Genomic DNA, 26,505 nt, shown 5'->3' with positions numbered 1-26,505 from the left:
GCATCCCTTCCAGTATTTGGGCCCAGCCTAAGATACCCTACAGATGGAACACGGAGCAGGGTACGTGACAACAGAGAAGTATTGGTGGCAGAGTCCTTATCACAGGCAGCCCTCCAGTGTGACAGTTCTGCAGCTTAAGGCTCAGCTGTATCTCACCAGACAGGTATGGGATAACGCAGAAACACTTCCTTCTTCCGAACAACAAAGAGAACAGGCCTTACAAATATTGTGCAATTTTGCTGGCGAATTTAAAGCACGTTAAAAGTTTTGAGAGTGGCGACAGTGGATCAACCAGATACCTGAAGCAATAGGAAAGAAAAAAGAATGAGAGAAGTAGCAGTCGGTGACATTTTCACAGCTAGGCATGGATGAGCCACTCAGGTCTAGAGGGTGAAGGCATCTGAGTTCCTGAATTTATACTTTTGTATCTTCTGAAGAGAAACCACAAATAGTTTTTAAAAATAAATATGTATGCACAATACTTCATAGAGGATTGGAACAGAGAAGTCAAGCATCCAGAAGCTTTAAGTTAATACTTGGCTGATAAACAGAAAGAAAATAATTAAGGGAAATGACATGTCTCCAGGAAAAGCTGACATGAACCACTGACATTTGAGTTCAAAAGGAACTCAAGAGAGACAGGCATCAAGCATCCGAGACAAAATGACCACAACTCTCTGAGGCACCTGCCCATCATTTGTTAACATGAGCACACAGAAGCCATGTTTCTCTTGGCAATTTCATACAATATAAACTCTCAGGGAAAAACAATACTGTTTAAATTAGATAATCCATGTGAGAGTGGCCTGCACACAGTAGGCAGTTGATCAAAGTTCCTTTCCTTCCTGATACTGGATAGGTCAGCTTGCTTATTTTAGACTGTATCCATCCTGCACACACAGGCACTATTCTATAGGGAAAAGATGGCCAACAACAAAATCTCCCTCAGCTCTCCCAGAAGATCTACATGTATTTACTCCAACACAGAGGCCCAAACATTGCCCCTCTAGTTTTGAGATGAATTCTGAGGAGAAGCATTATTCATTTGCTGCTGTTCCAGATAAGCCATTTGAGATGATATTTCACAGTTTTTCCTTGCCTTGTTGTTCTGGTTTTGTTTTTAATAACAACAGCTGTGCTCTGAATCAGCTTCTTTTTGTTCCTTTTAAAGTGACTGGAATCTGGGGGATTTGAAAGATTCTTCTTCCTACCATTGATCAAAGATTCTTTTCCCTGAGAACTGGTTTACTCCCTCGCTGTACATTAATCAAATCCTCCCCTTTTCTCAAGCGCCAGAAGTGTTTTTCTTCCCTCCCTCCAGCTTTCAGTCTGACTCCGCATCAGGAAAGTTGATGAAGTGGCTCTGTTGTGAGGGAGACCCAGAAGAGCTTTCATCTCAAAGACCACAGATTCGACGTCCTCAGTCAGACCCGTTTACTAAACCGTCAGGCTTCCAGCCCCTCCACTGTGGGCTTGGAACCAGCACCTGAGAACTGGCAGCCACCAACCTTGTGTGTCTGTGAAGTGATGACCTAAAGAGGGACAGTCTCCTGTGGGACATGACCCTTGAACACACATCCGGGGTCTTTTTCCAAAGGACAACTCTTCACTTTCTTGGCTGTCAGCCTCTCTGCCATTTGTCTTCAGTGCGTCATTTTATCTTTTGCAGTAAATTTTTATTGGTCATCTATAATTCTCTTAGACTTGAAGCTCTAATTAGGAATCATTTTGGTCATATAAAGCTTTTTTCTGTCTGAATAGCATTAGGTAGCCATTCTTTCACCTCCACATCGAATGCCTTATTGGATGCCCAACATTAACATTCGGCTTCCTAATCGTATTTGAATTGCCTGCATTTGTGCTCTTTCTGGCTGAGCCAGTCTTATTCTGAGAACAGTCATTCTAATTCACAATGAATAAGTAAATAAATAGCTAGTATTTGTAAAACCAAAACAGTGCGCTGGTCCTTTAAGAAGAACGCGGCTCAGAAGTCTGTTGCCTAGCAACACCAACTAACTTTGCTCTCCATTTTCCAAACCAGTTGATAGCCTCCTGTTGGTTTGTCAGCCTTCCAATGTAAAACTTTCCCCTCCTTTTTAAAATTAAGAAGGAATGTTAGGCTTTTCAGTTTTCAGGGAATTGACTTTAACCATCACTTTTTTCTGAATTCCGTAGTAACCCTGACTTCCTGGTTCTCAGTAGGTTCCAATTTGTTATCCTTCCTGGATAAAACTATGTATTCTCCATTTAAGCACTATATCTAAGAACAATTTGCATAGTTCCCATGAAAAGACACAAGCCTCAAATAGAAGTTTAATTGATTTTACTTAATAATAATAATACCAGGCAATTAAATGGCACTTTATACTCTGCAAGGTCCTTACCTTGTCCATCAAGTCATTTAATTAAAATGTTACATGCTTATCCAAACTTCTCTGGCTTATGACAACATGCTCAAAAATTTTCGAACTATGGTGAAGAGGTTCGTGGTGCTGTCTTTGCTATTTTGCTTTAAAGGAGGAGACAGTATCTGGCGACTAGGCTTTCACATGGTAATTGTGGCTTTTCCATCTCTAGTCTGCTCAAAAATCTAGAGGAAAATCAAAACCAAATCTTTCATCTGTTCCTTTTTTTTTCCCTCCATCACTGAGCTCCATTTCACAGGTGATAAGCCTTGCTCAGAAGACCCCCATTTCTCTCTCTTCTTCAAGCACCACCTCCTCTGGGTCTTTGCAGGGAAGCAATGTCACCAGCTGCAGGGAGAGCTGCCTAGCTGAGGAGGCTCCTGTGCTCACACTTACCTTGATGCCTTTTTCTGGCTATTCAAGGTCTTTGAAACTTCTCTAGACAGAAAGTAAAGAGACTCTGACAAAGCATCTCTTTATATTTTACAGCACAATCGCTTTCAGTGCCACAATGACCATGTCAGCTGTGTTTACTGGTTCATGAGTCTTAGTTTTAACTCTGGCCCTTCTCAGCAAAAACATTCACTTCGCATTGGCTTCACTTTGACTCCCAAATCGGGGGCTAGTGTTAGGGTTTCAAAAGCACAGTGATTTCCAGTATTTGTTAGATGAGTCAGGGAACACTTTTCTATGAGGCTGGCCCAGGTAAGGCGAAAGAAATGGCCAAGTTTAGTGAAATCACTCATGTCTTGTCTCCGGTAAAAATACTCTACAGAGCCTTGGTCTTTGCTTTTAGAAATTGGAAATAACTTCAGCATCACCCATCATAAAAGCCACTCAAATAGTCAATGTAAAAATGTGAATAAATTAAATTAGATGAGGGAATTTTCACTTCGAAGGACTGTGTTTAGACATCAACAAAATGTAAGAGAAACAAATGAGTCCTAAAATATCTACATCCTTTGGCAGCTGTATTATTTGGTTTGTGTTTAAGGATATGTGAATATGTAATTTTTAGGCTACAAATATGGAATATAAAGAAGTAGAGAAGGAATATACCTAAATATGCATCCTGACTTTGCAGAGTGCTTTCACTGACCAAGTAAATCTTAATAGAAAGTATGTTTCTTTTTCATTTCTTTTTTTTTATTCTTTCATACCAGAAAAAGGATTTCCCAAGAGTGTTTCTCTCATCCTCCTCCCTTGTTTTCACCACAAAAGGTAGTTAGTCTAGTCATCACCTCTGAGGGGTTCATATTGTTGGAAAATGAAGTCAAAAAGTGCCCATACATATACAGAGGACAGGACTATGCCCCCAAGTGAATGTCCTCTGGCCAGAACATAATGTGTGGGATACAAACTGACATGAAACACTAAGGCCCTATTTCAAAAGTACTAACAATTTCCAGGTAACCACAGTGGAAGATGAAACCCAGCCCAGGGCTCCTGTCAACATGGGGTCCTAGGTAACTAGTCAGCTCACACACCCATGAAGCCCACCTTGCCTGTGGCAAAGGAAGCCCCTGTCATATGGGGCTGGAACTTCAAGAGACACACAGACCAGGCAGCCAAGGAGAGGCTATTTGATGGGAACAGAGGTGAAAAAAGTGACCTGCTACTCTCCCTCAGCCTCCTCACTGGCTGCTCTTTAGTAGTAGGTAAGGCTTTGGGGGCCAAAAGGAAAGGAAAAGAACACTGATCAGCATCAAGCTTTACATGGGATGGTTGTATTTAATAGCTACCATTGGATTTAACTATGTGACAACATTCTGAGGAAGATATGCAATTTAACAGATAGAAGAAACCAAAGAACATTAGCAAAATTCCCAAATTTTGCAACTTGAAGATGTTAGTGATTGTATTTGAATCCCGCTCTGGCTTCTCCCACAGCTTGGCCCCAGTGTTGTCCTCTGTAAGTTCAGGAAAACCCATTCCTAGTAACCCTTCTTAGCACTAGAGGTACACCTATTCAGTAAAGTGAAGGAGGAAAATGAATGAGTGGATATGTATGTTGATTGAAATAGCATGCCTGTGCTGCCCTAATCTCTTGCCTGCATATTCCTGGCTTTCAACATTCAACCTTTCTCCAGGAGCCCAGTGTCTTCTCTCTCTTCTGGTTCCCCCATACCCTCACCTTGGTGCTCACAACCTGCCCTTCCAGACAACAACCCAAACCCTGGACCTTTCCCAGACTTTCTTTCCGTCAAAATATCACTATCCCACATCCCACTCATGGAAGGAAATGTTGTGTGTCAAGTTAACTAATCGTATCAACACATTCATGAGTCAATACCTTAACTTGACCTCCCCCAAAATGTGAAAAATGTGTGAATTTTGAGGCTTTACACCTAGGTTAATGAGGTGAACTTTTTTTCCCTGAAGGATCATTTTATGAACCCCTCAGATTATATCTCCTATAGTGGGCCAGTAGTCAACAGCATTTTTATCCATATAATGCAAGGTAAATGGTTTAGCCATGATTATCAGATTTATAGGTTAGGTAACAGGTTGTAGGAAATAACCTCAGGTATCACAGAGCTTTCTCAGACGGCAGTGATAAAACACTTTACATCTGATCTGTAATATCCTGTATCCTGTTAAAGCTAGCCGTGCAGTGAACAAAATTGTCACTTCTGCCAAATTTCATGGTCAGTGATTCTGTGATATAGAGAAATTTTCAGTATAGATTAAAATGAAATCATCAAAGGCCTTACACTGATGACCTATGACAGACTTGAACCGTCTCTCGCAAAAAGTACATTCATAACTCAAACCACTTCACTATGGAGTCCACCAAAACAGTGTAAAACTACTTGGGAAAACATTCATATAAAAACATACACAGTATCCTCAAACCCTCAGTATTGTCCTTATTGGATACCACATACTTTTATCCCAGGGTTCCTTGATTTTAATATTTCAAATGTTCATCTTAGCCAAGAAAGAAGCTACACTATGTATTGAATCTGGTACATGCATGAATTTCCAACCATTTGAAAAGAATAAGCTATTTAGTTATAATTTGATTTGGGAATTTGTGTTTATATTTGGATTGGGAATATAATCTAATCCTTAAATTGAAACATAGTTGTGTGTTCTGTTCTAGGAAATGACTTCTAACAAGATGACCAAGTTATACTCTGAAGATCTGATCCAGATGAATCCAAGAGGAGTTTTCTGGTCTTGTTCTTTCTACTCATCCTCTGCAGGATTTGACATTATTTGCCCTCTTTCGAAACTCTTTTTTCCTGACTTCCATGACACTGTACTTTATATACAGTAGTTAATTTTTATTTCTTTTGTCTCTTTCCCCTTTGAAGTTCCTTTTCCATCCTTCTTTCTTCCAAAGGCCACCCATAGGTCTCTCTCCACCTCTTCTCTCCATCTACCACAGACTAACTACTTGTCACAATGTTACCTCATTTCCTTGACATCAAATCTTTATCTCTAACTCTAATCTCTACTAACTTAAAATCTTACATTTCCAATAATGTGAACAGCCTTTCTTCACCATGAACTCAAGAACTCTGAAACAAATCTCCAAATGTAGAATATACTGTTTAGGAGATAGAATGTTCCCTGTTATTGGAGATATCTATCCTTGTGTTGAATGTTCTCTTGGCAAGATGATGTAGAGTGGACCTGAACACTAGAAGTAAGGTTGGACTAAATAAGCTTTAACTAAGGTCCCATCAACAGTGATATTCTATAATTTATTTTCTTTTCTCCACTCTTTTCTCCAAACAAGTTTCTTCTCTTGAAATTTTTTCTTGTCTCCCATACTCAAAATCATGGGATCACCATGTGCCTTATTTCCCTTTTCCCTCCATCTTGAATTAGTTGCTAAGCTCTATTGATCTCCTACATAACATTGTTGGATCTCCCCTACTGTCCATTCCCCTCACCCCCAGAGCCATATAGCCACAAAATTAGGTTGATGCAACTGATGTCTTTGAGCTGAATCTGGGATGACACTGGAACCAAAACTTCTGTAGTGTTGTTTGTTTATGTTTGTTTTTTACCAGCAGGTAAAGACTCTTAGAGTGGGTTGGAACAATTTTTTTTTTATTCAAAATGAACATTAACAAGGAGGAGAAAAGAGAAAATATGGGGGAGGAAAGCAAGGGGGAAGGTGGCCTCACAGCCTCTCCTCGGTCCCCAGCTGGCTGTTCTGTCTTCAGAACAGGGGCTGGACTCTGCCTCTGAGTCTACGGACCACTCCCTGCCTCAGAAGCAGAGAGTCAGCTTTGGTAGGTTTCCTCCCACTCCCTAAAAAAACTAAACTCTCCAACTTGCCCTCACCATCCCCAAACTTCTTGCATATTTAACCAGATTCAGTTCCCCTTCTCACCAGAAGAAAGGGAAATATCTTTTCATTGTACTTGGGAGCCTCATATAAAACTCTACATCAGATTTCACTTTCACTCATTATCCCACCAGACTGTTTATCTCACTCTTAGGATACTGCAATTGCCTTCCAGTCTCTTTGAATTCTTAGCCATAGTGTACACTGATACCCGATTAATCTTTATAAAATATTTGTTTGTGTTTATTTCCAACTCAAAAAGTCTCCATGAATGATTTCCTTTTTCCCACCGAACAGAGTCCAAAATCTTAAGCCTCCTAGTTAAAGCCCTCCAAAATATCTTTAACTGCTTTTCTCCAACAAACTCTCTGCCTACTCCAGTTTCTCTCATGATCCCTGACTACCATGATGTTTCACTCACTCTAACTTGGCCACAATCCATCTCAATGAATGGAAGCCTTGCTGCCACCTCCCGTTATCAAGATTCTGTGCATTCTTAAAGACCCAACCAAATTTATCCTTGTTTCCTAAGCTTCTTCCCCAGTTTCAATCAGAAATAGTCCCTTTCTCTTTATCTCCTAAAATTGTTACATTAAGTATATGATGGTGTTTCATGCTCACAGTATTATAATTACCATGTTTGTTTGATTTTAGCACATTTCTTAGCTTTTCCGGTAGTTTACTTCCTGGAGCTCTAATTAATATTACTTTCTGTACATCACAGTATTAAATACTATCTCAGACACAGTAGGCATTTGAAAGCTTCATCGGTGAACTAAATTAATGAATGAATAAATCTTCCCTGGCAACAACTCTTGCTAATAATAGACTTCTTTCTTAAACAGCTACAAATTTTGTTCTGTCAATATTCCTAGAGAGAGGCAAGTATTTTGGTTTCAAAAGACTTCTATACATAAACAAATAGAGTTGAGATGTGGCAATTAATTATAATTATAATCAATATTAGTTACTGTCAATGGTGAGTGCACAGTTCTTGGTTTTTTAAGTATAGTACTTAGGTAGACTGGGTGAAAGCAAGGTTAGATAAATTCATTCACAATTATACCAGGGTAGCTATATATATATACTCCTATCCTACCATTTTTAGGTGCAATTAGCAAGCTTCTCTGCAACAAAATTTTTATACCACCACTAAGTTTAAAATGTCAACTTAAGTCTAGGCAAAACAAGACACATGAAAACACATAAACTATAAATGAAACAAGATCTTCACAATCAACTCTACCAAATGCTCATGTGAGTTTTATTCCACCTTTGGAAGATTCACCATTTCTGTTTTTTGGCTCTGGCATACTGATAAGAGAAGTAGGTCTTTCCCTGAGAAATTCCTAGGTACCCATCTCAAAGATATGGAAGTTTATCCACTGTGATAATACCAATTTGAAAAGAGATTTTTTTAGATGCTACTTGTGCTTGATGAGTAAAGAACCATCCATCTGGCATCAAAGCTGGTATGTTCAAAATGCCAAAATGTTTCTATATACTTAAGACACAAATGACATCCAGACCAATCATATTGCTTGATTTTTTGGAACAACAGTGTGAATGATGCCATTCCAGAAGCAATTCAGCCACACCTGGACACTTTTAACATCCAGGGTAGGAGACTGGTTATTTGTCCAAGCATCTGACAACTGCCAGATACTGCAGTAAATTTTAGGAATAAAAAGATGGACAAGACATGGCACTAAGTAAATTCTCAATCTAGGCTGAGAAATAGACATCTAAACTAGCATTTCACATGAGGTAGATATTTAACAGACGCATGCTCTAGGTGTGATAGCAAGACACAAAGGAGGTGGCCCCAAACTCTGCCAGGGAAGCAGTGAGAGAAAAAGAGTTGAAGAGGGGAGAAGAGATTACAGATTGCTTCCCCCAAGAGGAAACACAGAGTTGGATTGTGAAAAATGAGTAAGATTTTGTCAAATGAAAAGAAAGCCGTTACAGGTCAAGTGACTAACATGTCTAAAGCATGGGGAAAAAGAGAATACTTTAATATGTACTTTCTAAATCATCCAAAATTAAATCGCGTTTAGTATACCTGTAACATCAAATGAATTACATTTTAGTTATTTAGAATTTTTCAATAGTGGTATTCCCAGATAAAGAGATTTTTTTTTAATTTGTTGTTTTATTTATTTTTAACCAGAAAGCTCTAGCGGTTTTCTATGAAGACATGGATTCACTATGACCTGGCATGTCATTGGTGTAACCTTTACTTTTCATATCTAGAGCAATCATAAGGTTGCTGGGGGAGAGGTGAACCAATGTCCATATATCCCAGTGAATAGGCATTGTGTGTGAGTTAACTGAATGAGCTCTGTCAATAGATATGCCAGGAGACTATGCTTATTTTACATGAAGAACCCTGACTGTGGCTTGACCCTGGGGAGAGCACCTGGTGTGGCATTAGTCACTCTGAATACGGCTGCAAAGAATATGCCTTGGTACAACCTCTCAGGAAAGAAATCTGGCAAGGTGTATCAGAAGTTCAAAAAGAGTGGTTCATTCGTTTGGCCCAACAATCCAATTTCTACATTCAAAATGATTCTTGTGGACTAAGTTATCAACAAAAAGATTATTAATGAGGAATTCTTTGTTATAATAAAACAATATAAAAACAACTAGGAAAAACTGTATGGTTCAACAGTTAGGTTATGATTGTATAAATTATGAAACATCTATAAATAAAATCAGCCTTATTTTAAAGTGGTGCCTATGAAGAGCTTAAGGCAAGAGAAAATGTTCATGATATCATCCTGAATCAAGAAAAAATAAGTACACGACTGTGTGTGGAGAGCATGATCTCTATTGGCCAGTGATGGCTCCTGCTGGCTTTGCTATTCCTGCATTCTCTCACTCTGTGCCCAGCTCTTGACAGCAGTTAAACGCCCGGTCTAGTCTGTGTGTCAGTTACAAGTGACTCACGTGGAGTAAGCACGGCATGAGTATTTTTCGATGAACAAATTAACTGTGTAAGCAGCACATAGGTACTCCCTTACTAGGCATTTAACATGTGGATGGATTAAAGGTACAACCCGTTAAGAGATAGCTCTGATTATTAGTTTCTCAAGCACACAGTAGAATTTAGAGAATGATGTACACAAGATTGTTTATTTCCTTCACCACCTACAAGTCCCTACAAAGAACTCCTAGGGGCAGGGAGTGTGAGCACAAGCCAACACTCCCTCTCTTCCCCCACTACATGCCCCCCCCCCAATTCCCTTAGGGAGTCACTTAAACAAGGCACTATTCCCCAGGTTCTTTCTTCCAGCTGGGCTTTCCCATTCCAATCCAGCCTTAGGTAAAATATTTACAAGGTAACAAAAAAAGCTTCTATTATGAAGTGGACCATCTTTTAGCATAACTACAATGTGCTAAGAGTCACTGATTTTTCTCAGCCTTATGAAAGATCTCTTTTTTTGTGTAATAACTTATAACCTATATGGCTGAGTGCCCATATGGGATTGAGCATGTGAAGAAGGAAGAAAACCCTGTACTATGATGAATACTAATACCTTGTGAAATGACTAGGTGATTTCTATACCAAGATATCAAGAGTGCTTTTCTCTGGGCAGTTATGTAACAAATAATTTTCTATTGTATTTACACATACACCTTTGCTTTCCATTTCCTATAGTTGGCATATAAAAATTTTAAAAACATAAGCATTTTAAAGCTACTTGACTACATTCACTAACAGTTTTCATCATCTTCCTTTATTGGTCCACAGGCCATAATTTAAAGAAGAAAATTAAGTAGCAATTAAGACAAACCCTACAGAACAGTATTTTGTTTGAAACCAGACCAAACCTAAATGGAATATCACATCATACTACTCCATGTGCTTCAATCAGATCAATCCTCCTGGATTATTTTGAGGTAGCACACAGTTTGTACACTGTTTTTCAAGCATTTGCTTTGTAAAGATTCTTCCCAATCTCCTTTGATTTCCTGCAAATTAACTCCTCTGGAACAGTGAGTCTAAAAGCTCACCACAGCCCCTCTCCTTGAAATTGCAGTTCAGTATTTATTAAGAGATCTGGATCTCAACACTAGGAAAGGAAATCGGAATCTCAGGCTCAATGATGAAATTGATAATTACTATGGGAAGCAAGGTTAGATCTTTATGCGTTTTGCTGGTTATTAGCCATTGAATATACACCACTTTGGGAAAGCAGAAACACTTTAGGAGACCATTTATATATTTGTTTACTTACTTTATTTAGTTATTTATGTTACTAAATACAAGTCAGTTAAGCTTTGATCATGTTGCTGACCACTATGAGAGAATCAACAAATAAATTCAAAAAAGAGCAAATGCAGGGGCATCTGGGTGGCTCAGTCGGTTACACATCCAACTTCAGCTTGGGTTGTGATCTAATGGTTTGTGAGTTCAAGTCCCACATCCAGCTCTGTCTGCTGTCAGAACAGAGCCTGCTTTGGATCCTCTGTCCCACTCTGTCTCCCTCTCTCTCAAAAATAAACATAGAAAAAATAAAAAAGAGGAAACGCATATTCTTTCAGTGTACAGTTCTTTGTATCTTATGTGCAGTCATTGTGCACTGCCTATCAGTCACAACCATCTTCCTTAGCTGCTCCCACCTCTTCAGATGCTCACTTTACCACAATCCCCGCATTTTCCGGTTCCCAAGGACAGGCTCATTGAGAGAGTGCACTGTGTTAGAAAGTACGATTTGCCTAAAAATGAGATTGCCATCTTGCTCATTAATTTTACATTACCATACTGTGCTTCCATTGATGTTATCACAATGCTTTCTAGAGCTACTTACTGCGATGACAAAAATACACAGATTGTTCTGTCATTAAGAAGAGTAAACGGTTTTCTGAGTGATGCAAGGAAAGGAAAACTTCTATGATGATTTTCTCTGGCTATCGCAAACAGTTCCGTGCTTACAGTATGTGTTTGCATGTAAACAGTCCTGTGCACTATACATTGATGTATTAGAGCTACTTCATTGCTCTTGTACTATTGAACTGTTTAAGGTGTCTTCCTGTCTTTCAGACTGTTGGCTTAATGGCATATAAATAAAGGAAGCTATTTACATTGTTATAAAGATGCAACACCATCTCTATTTGTTCTCTTATTCTTAGATCATTAAAAAATGGGTGAGAGGGACATTGGGTGGATCAGTCAGTTATGTCTGACTTTGGCTCAGGCCCTGATCTCACAGTTTATGGGTTCGAACCCTGTCTGCTGTGCTGACAGCTCAGATCCTGGAGCCTGCTTCGGATTCTCCGTCTCCCTCTCTCTCTCTGCCCCTCCCCTGCTCGCACTCTGTCTTTCTCTCAAAAATAAATAAACATTAAAAAATGGATGAGAAAGGATGGCCATAGTATACTTACTAGCATGGTTGTTTACATGTAGGACTTACTAAATCTATAAATGTCAATATACAAAAAAATAAAATCACTGTAGAACTCATTTTGGAAACAAAAATACTAATTTTCTGTGGAAAAAGCATTGGACTGGAAATCGGAAAAAGGGCTTCAGTTCCTAATATGTCACTTACTTACAAAACTCTATGGGCAAGGGCAGCATGTTCAGTTTTTAAGAGCCTGGGCTTAATAAATAAGATAGGCCTTGGTTTGACCAGAGACTTCACCACTTACACCTGTGCGACCTTGAGTGAATTACTCCCTGAGCTTCATGTTTCTTTCATCTATAAAAGAGAGAGAGTAATAGTATGCCACTCATGAGGCTGTTATAAATATTACATGCGATAATACATGTAACATGCTTAGCATAATATTTAGTATATAGATAATAATATTCAATTAAAAATTGGTATTATTATTATCATTATTATTTTAAAGACATTATTTCTGGGCAGCAAATTCCTCAGATCTGTAAGATAACTCTATGAGACATATCTGAGGGCCCATCCAGTATAACAGTCTATGATTGAGTGGAGTCTGGGTGGCTCAGTTGGTTAAGCATCTGACTTCAGTTCAGGTCATGATCTCATGGTTCATGAGTTCAAGCCCTGTGTCAGACTCTGTGCTGACAGCTCGGAGCCTGGAGCCTGCTTCAGATTCTGTGTTTCCCTCTCTCTCTGTTCCTCCTCCACTCGCACTCTGTCTCTTTCTCTCTCTCTCAAAAATAAATAAAGATTAAAAAAGATTAAAAAAAAAGTCTATGATTTAACTAGAGAATGATTATATTTACAAGATAATTCCTCACAAAAAAGATTCAAATGACAAAAATAACACCAATTTATTCACAATCATATTAACCTCTATTTTAGAAATAGAAGATAGGTGAAGATCTGATAGGATAGTGTGTGAGGAGTGAGATCATGCTTCTCTGTATTTATTTGTTACTCTTTCTCGGTAGACTATAGGAGGCAGGGATTGTGTCTTATTTATCTTTGAAATCCCATGTTCAACTCATTGAGGGATTTAAAACATATAAGTGAAGGAATGATTTGATGAAAAGAACAAGCTGCCTAACATGTCTAACTTTGTGAAGAATATAGTCAAGTATTGACACTTAGAAAAAAGTGAGATGGAAGAGGAAAAAAAAAACCTCGGCTGAAACTTGTCATTTTAGTTGAAATAGCCCAAGAAAGCCTCACTGAGGATGTGACCCATGAAGAAAGAGAAGAACACGAGGGAATGACCCACTTTGATGTGTGAGGGAAGAACTTTACAGACAGAGGGAAAGCCGGTGCAAAGGCTCTGATCCAGGAGTCTGATCACTGTGTTAAAGGAGTTAGAAGAAACCGGTGTGGTTGAAATGGGGCAAGCAGCAGGGAGACAGGCAGGAGATGAAGTTGAGGAGATAATAGGGAGGAGGGACAGGGCATGTAGTCTTCCAGGGCCTTTCAAACACTTTGGCTTTTACTCTGCGTGAACAAAAAAGATTGGGGAGCTTGAGCAGAGATGCGGCATGAGTGGATTTGTTGATTACTTTGGCTGCTGTGTTGAGTGTAGTTGGGGTGTGGAAGTAGAGGAGGGATATAAAGGATATCAGTTAGGAAGCTATTGCTCTTAGAAAAGCGATAGTGGTGGCTTGGACTATCACAGTAGAACTGATGAAAAACAGTCACAGCCACGATCAATGGTGAAAGTAGAACTGTAAGATTTTCTTGCAGATAAGATTTGGAATAACAGAGGAAGAGAAGAATTAAAGATGAGCAACAGGAAGGAAGTAGTGTCCATTGGATGGGATGTTAAGACTATGAGGAGAACAGGTTTGAAGGGAAGTAGCGAGACCTTTGGTTTTCACTTGTTTGGTTTTATGTACACAGCAGACATCTAAGTAGAATGCTACACAGAGAGCCAGATGCAGAGTCTGGAGTTCACAGTAGAGGTTACAGCCAAAGGTATAAATTGGGAATGATCAGTGAATAGATGGTATTTAAAGCTATGAAACTGAATGAGATTATAAAGCCAATATACACATGTAGAGAAAAGAATGATCTGGAACCAGTGAAAGACTCTAAGAACTGGCTAATAAGGAAGGGAAAAAAGTAAAGTGCAGAGGATTAAAATCAAGTCAAAAAATACATCAAGAAAAAGAGTATCGACAACTGTGTCGAATGCTGCTTGTTGGTCCAGTAAAATGATGACCAAGAATTGGCTGTTGGGATTAGCAACATGCAGGTCATTGGTGACCTTGATAATGCAAGCTTTGGCCAAGTGGTGCGTACACGAGCCTGATGAAGAGAGTACAAGAGAGAATGAGTAGAGGGAAACTGGAGTGTGTATGGGGAACTGTCAGTTTCTTTTTTTTTTTTTTTAACATTGATTTATTTTTGGGACAGAGAGAGACAGAGCATGAACGGGGGAGGGGCAGAGAAAGAGGGAGACACAGAATCGGAAACAGGCTCCAGGCTCTGAGCCATCAGCCCAGAGCCTGACGCGGGGCTCGAACTCACGGACCGCGAGATCATGACCTGGCTGAAGTCGGACGCTCAACCGACTGCGCCACCCAGGGGCTCCTGTCCATTTCTTTTTTAAAGAAAGGGTGAGAAACAGAGTGGTCCAATAAAGGAAGTGGTCTCTAAAGAAAGGTTTGTTTGTTTTTTTTGTTTTGTTTTGTTTTTTTCTAAGATGAGAGAAATAGTCACATATTTGTGTGCTGACAAGAATAATCCACTGGACAGGAGAAAATGATGATGCAGGGGAGGAAGACCACTTCTTAGACCAATTTCCTAGTTTGAGAGAGGATAAGCTTTAGTGGACAAGTGAGGAAGTTGGCTTTAACTAAAGATCAGTGACAGGTCCTCTATAATCTTCAGCCATAAAGATGAAAGAGAAATGTGCAAGTTTAATCATGTGGTTCTGTATTTTCATTTTTCTCTAATGATGAAAATAGATTGACTTTTTTTTTTAAGTTTACATATGACTACTAGAATATCCCTGGAGTTATTATTCTAAATTACTGATGTTATGAAAATAATTTTAATTCATCAAATAACACTTTCACCTGACTTTTTAGGAATGTATCTATTGCCTGAAGTAAATTACTCCTAGACAATATAGCTCACTTGTGGAATCAGCCATAGAACAGTGATTTTTGAGAATAGACTTCTAAATATAGATTTACCATATAGCTTATGCTCTGTTTATAACAGAAATTTGAGTTATATTTGTATATTATCAAACAATAGTCTTTAAAGTCTCTTTTGATTGCTTTCCTCAGAATGCTAATAGTCCCTATTGCATATGTCATTTATTTAACACTTTATCAACTGGAACCTTGTATTGTTTATTTCATTTTTGTGTGATATACATGTGTTTGTACACATATCAATGAACATATTATTATAACTAAGTGTAGAATATGGGCCACATTTGCTTATATATCTGCTTTACTGGTGATGACTGGAGCAGTGACCTAAAGCAAAACCAGGAAATTTCTGAAGAAGCATCCATTGTCATATAGTTATAAAATCAGAGGTATAAAATAAATATAAGCTTGAGTCTATGGAGAAGTAAGTCTCCTGGACTCCTAGAAACAAACAAGCCTGAACGCATTCTTCAAAGGAGAAGGAAATTTCCGAAAACTAGTATCAGATCATTTTTAAAAACAGTATCTTTCTTTTAAACATTGGGCAAAAAATGTTTTCTGGGGAAGAGAGAACCTGAAAATAAAATTTCTAGAACTATAGATCTTTAATTATAAACCTCACATAGAGAAACCACCCTCCCGTGAGTTTGAACAATGAAAGGTTTTCATTGGTATACTACTGCAGGTAAAACTTGTATCAACTTTTTTCTTTTCCATAAGGCTGATCTTCCTCTGCATAGTAGATCTTCTCTCTCTGCTGTAGGTTTCTCCAGGGAGTCATACACCACCTTATATGATGGTATTAGGCTCATGAAAACACTTGAAATATCCCTGTTAAATTCAATTTTCACGTAGAAATCTTCTAGGGATAACAAATATTTTTGTGGATTGCAATTCCTAATTACTGGAGAGTGCATGTTAAAGCAAACCTGTGGGAAATATTATTTGTATTAATAAACTATACAGTAAAAATTACTATGTTAATATATAGCTTCTTAAAATGTACTAAAAGTGATACATTTTATTAACATTTATTAGGCATTGCTTTATTGGCAAAAGTTACCATTATTGAACAGCTGAGAAATAAGGAAAAACAGAAAGAAAAACTTTTATGTCTTCATCCAAAGTCCATGTCCCAAAATAAATTCATTATCATTTTATTATATCAGCAGAGTAAACAATTTTCTTTTTTTTTTTTTTTTAAATTTTTTTTTTTTTTTTTTTTTCAAACGTTTATTTTTGGGACAGAGAGAGACAGAGCATGAACGGGGGAGGGGCAGAGAGAGAGGGAGAATCAGAATCGGAAACAGGCTCCAGGCTCCGAGCCATCAGCCCAGAGCCCGACGCGGGGCTCGAACTCACGGACCGCGAGATCGTGACCTGGCTGAAGTCGGACGCTTAACCGACTGCGCCACCCAGGCGCCCCAACAATTTTCTATCTAGCTGGGATTTTATAGTACCTGTTTTATCACATAGTTTTTTTGACATAATTAATAATATAACTTAAACAGTCTTTCATGTCATAAATAGTTTCCTAAAACATCATTTCTAATTGCTGCATCAGCATACAGATAAACCATAATTTATTTTACAAATCCTCCATCATTGACCATTAATTTTATTTCTGATTTTTCATTATTATACATGATGCAGAAATATTTCTATGAATAAATCACCTAAATCTAAGGCTATTTCCTCAGATTAATTTTATCAAAGTGGAATAAAGAGTCTAAGCACTATTATTCACATCATATATGTATGCCATATATATACATACCATATACATAAATATATACTTATATATATAGTATAAATTACTCGTTCTCTCTATAGATTCTGTATATATGTTCCGTACATAGATTCCGAACTCTATGTTTCATCATAGAGTGTGAGAAAAATACTGTTCTGTCTGTAATCTGATTATAGTCAGGAAAAGTTTCCTCTAAAAAACAGAACAGAATTAATTCTGAAAAATTTGACAGCTAAAAATACCTCATTGCTTTAATTCACATTTCTTTGAATACTGGTCAATTAAACTTCCTTTTTTCAAATGTTCTGGCTATTTACAGTTCATATTTTGGAAGTTCTTGTTTATATTTTTTCTTTGCATGGTTCTCTTTCTATTGAAAGAGTCTCCTTTTACTTTTCATTTGTATATTTATATTTTTAGGGTATCAGTCTTTGGCTCTCACACAGGTGCTAAATAATTTTTAATTTCCCTTTAATTGTCTCAAAAGGTGTTTCTTGATGTACTCATTTTTTTTAATGGTCAAATCTGTTGGTTTTTAGGTTAGCAAATATTTGTATCTTGACTTCCTGGCATCCATTTCCTTTTCTTGGGAGCCGTCCAATTTTCTTTCTCCTCTCCCAATGGATAGAGTCAGGTGGGACTGTAATTAGAAGCTTCACCTCTCTTAGCCAGAGGGTGGATATGTGATTTAAATTTAAATTTAAATATGTGAATTAAAATTAAAATTTTTAGCTGAGGAACAAAGAAACTGAAAAAGGTTAGAAATCATCCAACTCTAGGGGAAGTGCCCTGACCATACTGCTTCCTGCTACAAAATCATTCCTGTAATATTGATATCCAGTCTCCAAGTTCTTAAAGTAACCACCATCCCCAAGCTTGCTTGTTCCCAACCATCCACCCTGTGAGCTCCTGATGTTAATGCAATGACTATCTTTATCCTTAATGAACCAGTCAGTGTAAGCAGGGCTATGCCAAGGTAACAAAGACTCCGACAAACCTCACCCGGTTCATTTCTCACTCAAGGTCTTGCTGGCAAGAAAGTTCTGCTCCTCAGAGCCACTTAGGACCCTAGGTAACAGAATTTAAATGTTTGTCCATACCTCTGGGCCAGGGAAAATAGTTAAATCCCTCTGAAATATTCTGCCTAGATGTGGTACACATCACTTTGTCATTGGTCAAAGCAAGTCACATGGCCAAGGCAGATGTTACAGAGGCAAAAAAGTATTAACTTTCCCAAAGGAGAGATAGAAAACATTTGGAAACAAAATTACAGTCTCCTATACTCAATTAATCAGAGAGGTTTCCTGCTGTTTATAATCAAAGGACCCTTAATGATACATTTTGAAGTTCTACCTTTGATATTATGTTCAGAAAGACTTTCCTACCACTAAAATTATAAAAATATTCCTTGAAATTATACTCTAGTTTTTGAGAATTTGGAATCCAAATTTCCCTAATTGGTGCTGTATTTGAAAATTAAAATAATTCTACATAAGGGTGCCTGGGCATCTGGATGGCTCGGTCAGTTAAGTGACCAACTCTTGATTTTGATTTTAACTCAGGTCATGATCTCATGGTTCATGAGCTCAAGACCCACAACCATGCTGGGATTCTCTTCTCCATCTCTCTCTGCCTCTCTCTGCCTCCCCTCTCTCAAAATAAATACATAAACTTAAAAAAATAGTTCTACATGGTGATGCCAAACGCTGCATTATAATACAGCTTGTAAATTCACAATACACATTAACATCATTTTTAGAATTTTTGCAGTAAGGAAACCGGTTTAATTTCATTCAGTTTGACACCTCCCAAACTTATGTAGCCATAGAACTACTTTTTTTCTTGTTAACCATATTAATAGCCCACTGGTTAGTGTGTTTGTTTGTTTTTTAACACATTTAGAAAATGCTGTTTTCTCTCATTTGGAATTTATTTTGTTATCTGGGAGGTAGAGTCCTATATTTTTAATCCAGAGTTAACCAACTATTTTAGCATCATATATTAAATAAATTTCACTTTACCTAGTAATATGTTAACTCTATTAGATACCTAATTTACCCAATACTAGGGTTTGTTTCTGTGGTTCATATTCTGTTTCAGTGATGTTTCTTTCGGTTCTAATACAGGCAATATATTATAATCTTCAAAATTTTGTTGCGTTTACCTGTTACCGCAGTTCCTCTGCTACTCTGTAGTAATTTTTCCCCTTATTTTCATTCGCCATTCCACAAAACTAGAGTACCTGCTAATATAAGGGATTGTGATGAGCAAAATAATATATAGGTGAGTAAGACAAGAGTCTCTGCACACTTAAGCCTTATATTTTAGCAGGATGTACAGTCATTAAAAGGTTAATTACACCATCATTAACTAGGATTGTGATACATTCCAGAAGGAAGTATTCAGCCATAAAATTAAACAAAAGGAGTGTACTGAAATCTTCCTTGAAATACATGATGTTGAACTTGTGCTTAGAGAGAGGGAAGACTTAACCAGGTGAAGAGGAAGAGAAAGAGAGATTCAAACAGAAGGACTAACAAAGACCTTGCTTGAGGTGCAAACACACTAGCATTCTGTGAACTAAAATCCCCTTCCCTGGAGCATGGTATGTGTCAGGCAAAGGAGCCAAGATGCAACTGGTGAGGTCAGACAAAGAGGGCTACGTTACAGCACCATGAGAAGAGAGCTTCTATTTTAATAGCAGTAAGAAGCTATGGAAGAATTTTAAGCAGTGGAGCTGTAAGAGCAGATATTTCTCCTGTTATTGGTTAAAAAATAAAGGAGGCGGTAGTCAAAAGGTGGACCTTTTAGGAGGCAATCCCAGAAATCGCAGTTGCCTGAGTTGCAGAAGAGATGATATGATGTGGAGAGACACAGAAAATATTTAAGAGAGAAAATCAATTGGATTTGATAATTTATGAGATTTTCCCAGTTCAGTTCAGAATTCAAACCCCATGGGGATTTGATTAGGATTGAATTCAATCTGTAAGTAGATCTGTGGACAAGTGATATTTTATACAACATTTATTGTCTCTAACCAGGAACATGGTTTGTTTTTTCATTTATTCACATTTGCCTTTCTGTTCCCTCAGCAATATTTGCTTGTCTTCTTCATGTAAATCACACATATTTCTTGCAAGGCTACCTTTCAGAAGTTGGGTTTTCTTGTTGCTGTTATGATTTAGAATCTTTTCCCAAATGTATATATTTTTTTTACCTGAGTGTCACTTTTGTACACAAGGAAGATTTGGCTTTAGTGATTATTTTGTATCTCACTACCTTGTAATCATTTTCATATTACATCTATTTTTTTCCCTAGTTGATTATCTTGGGGTTTCTGCAGATAATGATTACTTAATTTCTCCTTTCCAGTGGCTTTACCTCCTTCTGACAAACTCCTTCTCCAACTTACTGCATAAGGAAGAAGTTCTAGAGAGGATAGAAAATATTCTTGTCTTATTCCTGGCTTTAAGTGAAATACGAAGTGCAATAGTTTCCGAAGAACATTGCACAGGATTCTAATATATGGTTACACAAATAAAGGATTCCAGGGTCGAATAAGCTTGGGAAATGACACCTTGAACAAAATAAAACTGATTCCTTGATTGCATTTGATTTCTCAGGAGCTTTCACATGTTAGTGTTCATTTTGAATATCAAAAAAGAACCTAGTATATAGCAGTTTCCAACTTTATTTGGATATAGATACCCCCAGTATCTTTCAGGACCCCTAGTATCTTTCAGGACCCATAATTGTAAAACACAGATTTTTTAAATGCTGCCCAAGTATTTCATCACTGCTTTTTTCTAGACTGCTTTGGTTGGAAGTGAGGACTGCTCAAAGGAGTTCATTTCCCCAGTCTCGGTCCCAAAATCTCGGGACGGGCAATCTTTTGGCCCAACTAAGGCACAGGAATTCACTCCACCCCCAGACATGGGACAAATCCTACACACATGTTCTGCAGGGCCTATCCTGAGATTGAGAAGGGTCAATCCTCAGTCCTCCAAATTCTGTGAAGTCAGGCCACCAGGCAAATCATCTCTGTCCTCCAATCATGGACATATGAGGGTTATTCAAGAGATGTCTAGAAAAATCCCCGATGGATTGCCTGGATATGTCCTAGATACCTCCAAACCCTTAGACATACTTAAAAACTAAAGATTAAGTACTTTAACCTCCATTTTATTCAGTGATCTATGCCACGTGATACATGTCTGGGGCTGAGTGACAATTGTATAAGTGGGAATAATAAATATTGGTCTCTGTAGTGATGGCACAATTCTAAGTGTAGTCCCTGTCCATGTATGACAGTTTTCCAAAAATTCAACCTTGGTCTTTTAGAATTAAAAACACATCATCGTCCTTCACTTAACATGACATTTTAAAAATCGCCTATCAAAGTAATCCATCTACAGTATGAAGTATAACACAAGTTGAATCGATGTGCTAGGAGAAAAATATATACCTCCACCATTGCCTGATGAGGAAACCTACAGGTAAGTTGATGGACTGGAGAGCTTCACAAATGCACCCTTCATCTACAAAGGGGTGTGCTTTTTAAGACATTAACCATCTGCAACAGTGTTACAACAGCAGCCCTGGTCTTTTTTTCCTAGCTCCTAGCGACTTCCCTATGGTGCATGTTCCTGCAATTACACTCGGAACTCAAATTGTTTCACATCGAGAAAGCCACAAAATATGAATACATATATATACTATATGAATAACCAAAGACATTGCTTGAATAAAGATATTTTTATTGCCACTCATTAAATTGCTATGTTTGAAATGTCTCAAACAAATGCTTTGGAACAGTGTCATGCCAAACGTTACCCACACAAACAGAAAGGCAACTCAGCTTAAAAAAACAAAGTGCTAACAGCCACCATGCTCTGATTGGAGCCACATGGTACTCCGGGATGCCATGTGCTGCCTTTTCCACCCAAATTAACTTGGAACATTTCCTCCTGAGGGCCCCCCTCTCCCATTTCCTTCCCCCTCTGATTTAGAACACATTCCAAGAAACTTGAATGCTCTTTATCCTTTACCCAAGCATAAAGGACAATGCAAAATGACTATAATCAAATAGAAAAAGCTGGTTTATTTAGAATCCCTGAGCTATCAAGACTACATTTTACCTGTTCGAATAAAGACCCACCTAACTACCAGCCACAATGGTGTAGTTAATTGGCAGGAAGATTATTTGCCCACCTGAGGGCATATAGCCCAGGTGGTGGCTGCCCAGAGCCCTGGGTGTGGGGGTGCAGCCCTCACTAGGGCTTGGGCTGCCGGAGGCTGCCGAAGCAGGAAGCCTGGGGATACTTCTTACTAGAAACACAGTTTGGGATAACACAGCCCTGGCGCCCAGGGTAAAAAGATGAAATGATGAAAACACATTTTACAGAGGAAGAAACTGAGATGTGAAGTTGATTTAGCTTGTCCAAGAACCCACAGCTCCTAAGAGGTGGAAGAAAGAGTAAGACTGAGGCCTAACAGACTTGGAAGCCCAAACTATGTCTGCTCCACCACTGGGGATCCCGAGGGCTGCTCACAGTGAGCTTTCACTGTAGCATAAGAAAATATCAGATCTCAGTCACAAAACAATAAAACATTTATTTCCTTGGATGTCAAATTTGCAATACTTAATAGTTTAAAAACAGAGTTTTACTTTAAAAATAAAACCCCTTTGCCTTCCACTTGACCTAGAGAAAGCCCCTGTTTGTTTCACTACAGCAGTGCCTCCTAAGTGCCACTACGTGGACCATGACGACATCCCTGGAAGGTATTTTCCCCATGGAATAGATGAAAAAAGTGTCTGAGGATAACCAGGACACTCATTTAAATGCCCCCGTAGTTGGTAGCATTCGCTGCAAATGAGCATCCTGTAAGGATGATGCCCTGCTCTTGCAACTTCTGAGTGTAGATCACAAAGCTCTGAGATGCAGTAAACCAGGGCCATATACTGAACGCTCACAGGAGCACGTGTGACATTTGCACGTCAATTCTCACCATATTGCGTCCCTGCCCCTTGGCCTCCTGCAAATGCCTGGACCTTTCCTGCACTTCAAGCAAAGTTAGAGGCTGCTCATCTGTTGCGAAAGAGAACTCAAGGATAGCTACTCCAAGCCAAGAAAACATATGGTCTAATTTCCTGGAAGAAAGAATGGAAGGAAAGGGTTCAAAGAGTTCTCGATTTATTTTTAGAGGAAAAATGTATTGAACAGGGTAGTGAGTTGGCCAAATTGTTTTAAAGGATAATTTTAAAAGACAGGTGTGCTTGACCAGGTGCAATGTTTCCGGAAACCAGATCTCACCTAAAAAAAAAAAAAAAAAAAAAAAATCTTACAAAGGAAATGCATGTCAATATGCCATTCCCTCGACATTGGAAGCGATAAGGTTAACCACTCGCCTCACCACCTCCTTTTCCTCACTCGCCTCCATCCCCCCACCCCTGCTGAAACCAGACACAATGTGGGACAGAGGTCTATAAAATGAATAACCCTTCTCCCTATCCACTCAAAGGTACAAGCATTTCAAACCCTTCCCATTACCAAAACATAACATAAAAACACAAAAGCTGTGTGTGTGTGTTGGGGGGGGGGGGGGAAGCCTGGAGAATACTCAGAGAGAAAGAGCCAGCTGCAGGACCAAACAAATAGAGAAATAAGTTCCCAGGCCATAATCACTGATGGCAGGGATATGAAGAGTAGATGGGGAAGGCAAAGCCTCCTTGAGAATGTTCATTAAAGATTTGGTCCTTAAGGTGAACTTGGAGTAAGAGCAGGGGCAAAGGATGAGGATTTCCTCCAGCTGGTTAAAGACCATGCCTCCCAGAGTCAAAAGCAGAATTGTGAGACCTACAGAAAAACAAATCTGGGGGGGCTCAAACCGGAGAAACATGGGTTGGATGCTAAAAGAAATTGTTCTCATACTCAAACTAGGCTCAGCATTCCTACCAATTCAAGGTAAGAAGAAACTGGATTTGGGGTGGGGGGTAACCAAAATCCTGATAAATGGTAGTATATGGATTGGAACACAGAGCAGTCCATTTGTTGTACAATGACGCTTGACTAGCTATACAGAAACTGTATAGAATCCTCATTCCCCTAGTGGGTTCAGTCATCAATTGTTGCTGGTATTGTTGTCTGGAATCAAGATGGCTATCTTACTTGGGAGGGCTGGCTCTCACAATAGGGATTCTATGACCCCAGTGGGGAGACCAAGTGGGTAGCTTTCCTGATGAATAGCCCAGGCTGACTTCAGTCTGCATGTGCTACACCTGACACGTAGACAAATGAGAAATGTGCATTTTTAATAACTACATTACATGTTTATTGCATTTTTAAACACAGTCTTAGATCATGGCCTTTCTGCCTCAGCTGTCACCCCACAAGGGCCTGACGCCCTTTGCAATGGCCGCTACATGCCAACCACAGTTCTCAGAGAAAGACCTCTCTGGGGGCAGAGACCATGGCTTGTTCATCTTTGTAGCTCAGATCCTCCCCCCGGGCTACTCCCCCAATTCCCAGAATGGTGGCTTACACAAGACTGGCGCTCAATAAATATTTATTGAAGTCAATCTGCCATAACCTTCTTCATGCTAGCACTTTGACAGTGCTAAACATCTAAGCCAGTCATCTTGAGAATAACAAAACTGTTTTCCTAAGGAGGAAGCATATTTTCAATTGACACTTGCGAAGGTTTTTTTTTCTGATTATAAAAGTAATACATATTCATTATAGAAATTTGGAAAATTCAGAAAAGCATAAATAAAAAGTAAAATAATAATCGCATCATCTACAAAAGAACCACTGCTAACAATTTGGTGCTTATTCCTCCAGGTTTCTTAATGTTATGCCTCTATACACATATATTACAAAACTGAGATCATAGGGATTACTATTTTTAATCTTTTTAACATAACTTATGAGCTTTATCATGCATGTCCTTAAATATTCTTGAAGAATGTGATTTCTAATGTTTGCAATGTGTTCTACCATATGGATGTTCCAGTATTCTATAATTTAACCAATTTCCTTTGTTAGGTATTTTGGTTGTTTTTAATTTTCCACTATTATAAATAAAGCTTCAGTGAACATCCTAGTACATAAATCTTTGCATCCATTTTAATTATTTCCATACGTGAAATTTCTACAAGTGGAATTGTTCAGTCAAAGACTAAAAAGCAAGACTATTTTGAAGATGAAAAATGATATGCAGGCCAGGATCTAACTTTATTTATTTAAGGAGATAAGGCCCAGGTAACAACCTCTTGGTCTCATGGCACAACCCCTTTGAACCCTGATTTTTTTGGTTCGTGGACCAAAAAAGTCCATTTTATGAGAAAACTATCTTCTGTTGAGAGTTGTTACCACATCATGAAAAGAGACTTGGCCTGAAACCAGACAGGCCTCTGTCCTAATCCTGATATCTCCATTTGTTAGCCACATGACTTTGGCCAATGCACTGAGAATGAAGTCTCAATGCTATTTAGCTACCCAATATTTGTTTTCTCCTTCATTCTTCTGTCAGAACCCTGTTTTTTATTTGGGGAAATATTGTACTTTAGTGAATTTATGACAAATTTCCCTTGCAGCTGGGTGTGGCTTTATATATGAGTACTTAAACATAAGATGTAAGGGAAAATTGGAGTCTTCTGGGAAGATTTCTTTTTGTCCAGCTTTATCAATATCTAATGGTCATATAACATTGTATAAGTTTAAGGTGTACGATCTGATGGTTAGATGCAAGTATCTATTGCAAAATAATTACTGTAATAAGATTAGTTAATACAAACATGCCTGGGTGGCTCAGTCAGTTAAGCACCCAACTCTTGGTTTTGGCTCAGGTCATATCTCACCGTTCATAGGTTTGAGCCCCTCATCAGTCTCTGTGTACAGAGCCTGCTTGGGATTCTCTCTGTCTGCACCTCCCCTGCTCACTTGCTCTCTCTCTCTCTCAAAATTAAAAAAAAAAAAAAAATAAGCACTAAAAAATATATTAGTTAGCACATTCATCACTTACCCTTTTTTGAATTTATGGTAAGAACAATTAAGATCTACTCTAGCAACTTTCAATAGAACACGGTATTGTTAACTATATTCATCATGCTTTCCATCCTCTGATAACTGGGAGTTTGTGCCTTTTGACCAGCATCCCTTTCCCCCCCAGCCTCTACTCCTCACCTCTGGCAACCACCAATTCGTTCTCTGTTTCAATGAGTTTGGAATTTATAGATTCCACATAAAAGTGATATTGTATCGGGGCGCCTGGGTGGCGCAGTCGGTTAAGCGTCCGACTTCAGCCAGGTCACGATCTCGCGGTCCGTGAGTTCGAGCCCCGCATCAGGCTCTAGGCTGATGGCTAAGAGCCTGGAGCCTGTTTCCGATTCTGTGTCTCCCTCTCTCTCTGCCCTTCCCCCGTTCATGCTCTGTCTCTCTCTGTCCCAAAAATAAATAAACGTTGAAAAAAAAAATAAATTAAA

This window comes from Puma concolor, chromosome B4, assembly GCF_028749965.1.
Source record: "Puma concolor isolate L17-30 chromosome B4, mPumCon1.1.hap2, whole genome shotgun sequence".
Taxonomy (NCBI): domain Eukaryota; kingdom Metazoa; phylum Chordata; class Mammalia; order Carnivora; family Felidae; genus Puma; species Puma concolor.
Note: the sequence above shows the minus strand (reverse complement) of the source record.